The sequence below is a fragment of the Polypterus senegalus genome, chromosome 3 (assembly GCF_016835505.1).
Source record: "Polypterus senegalus isolate Bchr_013 chromosome 3, ASM1683550v1, whole genome shotgun sequence".
Classification (NCBI taxonomy): Eukaryota; Metazoa; Chordata; class Cladistia; order Polypteriformes; family Polypteridae; genus Polypterus; species Polypterus senegalus.
In genome coordinates this window covers 45,106,985-45,113,517 of record NC_053156.1, presented here as the reverse complement: position 1 = coordinate 45,113,517, position 6,533 = coordinate 45,106,985, and positions in this window count along the sequence as shown.

The following is a 6,533-nucleotide window of genomic DNA, read 5'->3' as shown; positions in this document are numbered from 1 at the left end:
CGAATGATGTTTCAGCACAATTCCATGCGTCCTTTGCGTTGGATTATACACGAGTAACTTTCAGTAAGGATTGCTGCTGTTCAGTGTTGGTTCCTCTTGGCCCCCATTGCATGAGAAACATTATCTCCTTGGAAACATGGATTAGGTAATAGATGATAAAGTTTTCGTCAGCAGTTGTTCTTTGGCGCTTATTAAGAACGTGGTTGGAAAAAAAAAACTTGCAGGATTGGAAATTTGAGACCAGCGGCCAAGACTGGTAAAGTCAAAGGCTGCCAGTTTAGTCGTCTTATCGCCTCACTGTGTCACCCTGAGCAGTTAACGTCCTAAGCTGTCCAGCTGCCTCTACCTGGACCAGCGGGCACCAGGACAACGGGAGAGGAAAATCGGACGTAACTTGGTTTTCTAACGTTCATATGCTACATCTACTGTATAACGAGCTCCTTTCATTCTTCCCACCTCGATTAGTTATGCGGCTGTGAATGGGGTTGGGGGTGTCATCATCGTGGGCATTTCACACAGACCCTTGTTTTGTCTGCCACATTTGTGCAGATTTAGGATCTATTGTCTAATGGAGGCTTCTTGTAGTCAAGCCAGCAGAGATTGAACGAATGAAAGCGAGTGGGGTCAAGGCTGGGTGTGTGACAGGGTGTGCTGCCCCTAATCACAGCTTTGCCACCCCCATCCAAATCCAAGAATGGCCTCTTCACTGTTTGCAAAGGGAAGCTTTCTTTCCCAGTGCAATTTTATCTTGTCAATGGCTTGTGTTAAGATGCAAAGCCACTTTTGTTGTCTCCTCTTTTGCTCCCAAACTCTGAGCCAAAACTTCCCACTAATGCCTCTCGAGTGCTACCAATTGACAGCACGCTGACATTAAGAGGGCCGCACAAGTGCTCAAGTGGGCCATTGTGAGCCCTGCGGAGAGGACGTAGAAGGGGGACGGCGTTGCTGTACTGCACTCTTATTCTATCCTCTGACCTCCTCCACCCCAGGCCCATCCCCCAGCGCTCTGCTCTGCACTTTGTCTAATTCCCGCTCCCGAGGATTGAGCCGTATGGCTCCACGGAATTATCAAAATGAGGAGAGCTCTTCGGTTCCTGGCGGGTGAGCCCTTTGAGCGGCACCCGGCAGTCACTACGGTTGGCGATCAGTTATAAGAGAAGTATCACGGACCTACCAATATGAATTCTGGGCGGCAGAGGGTCTGCATGTACACTGGGAGCATCAGGAGCAAGGCAGGATTGAATCTTGGACAGAGTGCCAGTTACGGGCAAAGACAAGCACAACACATTAAACCAGATAAATGAGTAATTGTCAATCAACTTAAAATGGGTCTCTTTCAGTTTTGAGAGAAAAAGGCCACATTTACAGAAGGACGATGTGTAGACTCCTCACAGACACCGACTGAAGGCAACATTGGAGCCCAGGAGGCCCGATCTGTAAGGCAACAGCACTTTATAAATGGCATAATCAAATCAGAACTGCACATCGACCAAGTGAGCAAGTACAGGAGTGTGCGTCCTGCTATGGACTCCAGCTCAGTATCTCCGTGACCAAGAAGAAGCTACAAGATGTGGTACAGTTCCTTTTGATCACTTAGATGAAATGAAGGCAGAGACAGCATGCCAATACTTGATACAGTACTTTCACGGGAGACCATCATGGAAAAGCTAGGGTTGCTGCTGGAAAAGAAAAGGTCTTGGTAAGGCCAGCAGGGGGCACTTACCCTGCGCCCTGTGTGGGGATCCCAATGCCCCAGTGTCTTTCGTAAAAAGTAGAGTGTACCCCGACGTCCTGGCTAACTTGCCCACTATGGCCTTGTCCTGATCACCCCCCATCTCTAACTGGGTGTCTGTCTCTTTCACCCCTTCACCACCTAATAGCTAGTGTGTGGTGAGTGTGCCAGCACAGATATGGCTGCCATCACATCATCCAGGTGTATGCAGCATGTTGGTGATGGTTGAAATGGTTCCCCCTCTCTATGTAAAATGCCTTGAGTGTTTTATAGAAATGCAACTCTGAAGAGTGTAGTGGTGACATGAACTTGTAAAGGACAGTTATGGTGTTGGATGGTTTCCTTCCTCTCAGGAACCCATCCAGCAAATCGACTGGTACAATCTCAGGTTGGAATAACATAATATGATTGCTGGGGGACGAGCTGTAATGTAAAAGAGCAGATGGCATCAGATACCTTACACTGCCAAGGAGTTTAACTTCAAATGGGCAGATTTATCAGAAGAGACAGACCTTCAGTAGACTTCTTGAGGGAGCTGATGAAATGGTCTCAGTACGGTACCCTTATGGAAGGCCCACACTGGTGTGTAGAATTTGGTTTTGTACCCTGGTGCCATCAGGTCCTCCTGTTATGTCCTCTTATAATTTGGTTTTCTAAATAGAAACCTATATTTTTTCAAATTCTGAGCTGGGGGTCCATTAACATCTGTCCAAGTGACTTTTTGTAGGACTTCCAGCAGTCTCTTCTTCCTGCACGTCTACTCTCAGTGTCAGCAGCACAGGCTCCCACGCCTCACCTCTCAAGTGTCCCTGGGTAAGCAGATGATGGGGCAGCTCAGAACTGTATTGCATTGGCAACAGACACATTGGGGAGAGCGCATGTGTAGCACAGCTAAGACAAAGGTTAGTCTATCGGAGTCATTGCACGTACACATTATTTTAAACAAAGCTTGGCTGATAGACGTGTTCTGTCTGACAGTAAACCACTGGCTGGGTTATTAAAGATGGAGGATGATGAATGCTGGCACTCTCCACCGCCGCTTCTCTCCATATGGCAGTTTTACTACAGAAGCAAATCTCATTTTCTTGGGGATGATAAAGAGTTGCTCAGCTTTTCTTTTCACCATAGGCTTCTTATTAATGATGGTGCCAGAGAGTGTTTGTGCGATGCATGTTGTTTGGCACACACAAGTAAGAATTTCATGTACATGTGAACATAAAGACCCTCTAAACCTGTAATTGGTTGGCATCCCTCCTACTGGTGAATAAAGCATCAGCTAGAGTGTGGCAGTGGGAGTATAGATTCTGATCTGTGGGCACCCATTTAGCCAAACTCTCCCTCTTCTTTATCAGAGTTCAGCTATTCTGGGTGGTCTTCATTTGCATTGTCTGTTGCACTTTACAGTTCATTAAAGATTATTGTAATATGGTTGGCAACATTGTGCGGATCAGAGCTGGGCGAGCAAAACGTTTTTAGTTCCTGCTATCAACGTCAGTAAACAGACAGACAGTCCTGCCTGGTTCACCGACAAAAGTGCGACAGACAAATGAGCGCCGACAAAACCACTAACTGGTTTTATTCGACAAATGAGCGCCGACAAACTCGCTAACTGGTTTTCGACAAATGCGCGCCGACAAAATCGCGAGAGAGGCCAAGAGAGTGGGACGCGTACGTGCGCATTATGTACACATTATGTGCTAGGTTATAACTGTATTCAAAGATAATTGCACTGAGTTTCGTTCCTCTGGAAGATGTTGCGTCCGCTTTCGATGAACTGAGGGAGTAGAGCCGACAATCCCCAGAATGTTTATGATTACTGGGAGGACAATTACGTTGGTTGATTGAGACACAATCGACGAGCCAACCTGTTGTTTCCTATCTCCATGTGGAACATGCGAGAAGGTGTTGCTGATGGCATGCCGCGAACAAATAACTCAGTCGAGGGTTGGCATAACACGTCGTCAACAAAGCGGAATTACCAGCAGTCAGGCAGCCAGCAAGTCTAAATACGCTCAACTATCAAGAAGTCTTGCTGCAATTCTTCCTACATATGCAGGGCGTGATCTTAAGGACTATCTGCGTGCCGTGTCTCATAATATTGACTTCTAAAATAAACATTATTATATATGCTTTAAACTAGTAATTCATATTTAATGAAACTTTCGCGATTTTGTCGGCGTGATTTTGATGCCTTGTTTTAATGGCCGCTATTTTGTCGGCGCTCATATGTCTATCACACAAATGTCGGGTCACAGTCCTGGTCTATCCAGCTGTGCTGTGCCCTGGGCAACACATCTACGGCTTGACTTCAAGATGAGATGCCTGCAGTTCAGAGCAAGTGCTGGACCTGGCAAGACAAATACACCACCAGGTTAGAGGACAGCTACACGTCTGTCTGCGCCGACACGCTGAACGACCAGCAGAGACGTCAGCCTTTCAGATTCTAGCTCTTCCTAAAGCAACTGGAAATCCAAGTAATTCTAGACCGATAGATAGATACTTTATTAATCCCAAGGGGAAATTCTGTGCCGTTTTATGAAAATAAATCAACCTGTAAAGCTTAAAAGAAATTTTGACACAGTAACTGAATGCCATCTTTATCAGATGTTTGATAATTCTGCTTGGGATTAGGAAAGATGAAAAGAGGGCCCAGCGTAAAGATTGTACACAGTGAACACCCACGACAAGCGGCTCATGCAGCGATATGGACAAGGGATCCTGCAGGCACACGTTTTAAAGAGAAATGTGCAATCTAAAACGTGTCCTCCTTTGTTAGGTACATTTTTGTAGCACAGCCTTTGGAATTTGTCCCTCAGTGCCGATGTGTATTAATAAATCATGTTTGGTGAAGGGAGTGGAGCCATTTAAAGCTTTACATGTTAGGAGGATTGTGAAATCAACTCCAAACTTAGCCTGAAGCCACAGCTGAGATTTAAGAACAAACTGCAGATGATTGAACTTCCTAATCCTGGCAGGGATTCTTGTAGCTGAATTTTGAAGCAACTGAAAGCTAGAAATAAAAGTCTGAACAGCCGATTTTTGTGGGCATTTTGCTAGACCTGTTGAGACTTGGCACAGATGTAGAAAGGCAGCCGCACCTCTGCACGTTCATTCCAGAGAGAATACCAACGTGAATTTCTAAACTTTGGCTCTTTTAACATTTATTCAGTTTTGGGTTTTTCTGAGTTTATTCTATCATACACTTACGTAATGGAGACACCGTCAGGGCTCATCTACTGGTAGTTGCACTCCTAACCAGTTGCTGGCGCTGTCATCTGAAGCCTCTTCTCTTTCTTCCTCTGCAAAACAGATGATTGTCAGACATTTCACCTCTGAGGTCACTTCTTCATTTATAAGGGTGCCCCAGTCCTTCATAATTATTCCTGTGTGTTTATTGCAGATGTTAATTAGCTGGAAAGAGGAGTAAAACAAAAATTAATTTTCAAACATGTTCATGCAAACTGAACACTTTTAGCGGAGATGAAAACCACACACCTATGAGGACACACCTGATTGTATCTGGAAGAGATTTCGAGCCGGTCACCAGAGGCGGCACCATCCTTAAAAGTTACGTAGTTGCATTTCATCTTTCTCTTTGGATCAAGAAGCTGAACCATCGTATTGGGAGCAATGAAAGCCTTTCAGTGCTCTGCGTCACGTGTGTCAAACTCCAGTCCTGGAGGGCCGCAGTGGCTGCAGGTTTTCATTCTAACCACCTTTTTAATTAGTGACCAGTTGTTGCTGCTAATTACTTCTTTTAATTAACGTGACTCAGGCCCATCAGTGGTTTCTTTTTCCTTAATTAGCAGCCAAACAATAATGAGACACAAAACAAGCCGCCACATCACACAATATCTGAAAATAAAGAAAGACGAAGGTCTCAGTAAGGTTGATCTCTCAACTCACCAACAACACTTTGACGATGTTCTTATGAAAAACAGAAAAATCAACAGTTTTGGAAATGTCAGCTGTGGCAGAATGAGAGCAACAAGCCGTGGACTTAAATAACGAGTTTAATTAACAGCAAGAATCGGCTTCTCATTAAGAAACTGGTGGGAGTTTGAAGCCCCAGTTTAGCTGGCCATCTGTTGGCTCGTTTCACGTCTCATTTCAGTTTGGTTGCATTTCAAGGAGGAAACGAATCAAATCAGAGGGCTGAATCCTTCTAACAGGGCTATTAAAATGCGAATTAGCAGTGAAAACAGGTCACTAACTAGGAAAAGGGTCAGAACGAAAACCGGTAGCCGCTGCAGCCCCCCAGGCCTGGAGTTCGACACCCGTGCTCTACGTTACGTCCCTCCAAGCTCAAGCTGTGTGTCAGGGACCGAGTTCGATCTGACGGAAGCTGGGAGTCAAGGCGTCAAGTGCAGCACCTTAACCCAAAAGGAGATGCACATACCCTTGTGGCAAACACCCTAAAGTGAAACTGAAGGAGACAACATGATGACATGGATAAAGGACCACGTGGCAAAGGCAAACAGTACGCTACCAAAGATAACTAAGTTCTCCACTCCAGGCTGAAACAACACACTACAGCACGCAGCGTCAGCGCTCACCGTCAGCTTGATCACATAAAACTGATTCTCTGAGCAAACTCAATAAGACCTTTAGTACTGTGGGGAGTAGACCGTCAGCTAAGGACCTCATGTTTGAATGTTGCTTTAGCCTATTACAAGCTTTTCATCCATCTGGAGACAAATGTCTCGTGTCATAATCTACTGGTTTGGTCCTTCGGCACTGCTGTCTGTGACTGCGACGTCAGGCTAAAATTACAAAAGTAAAACACTACGTGAAAAACGAG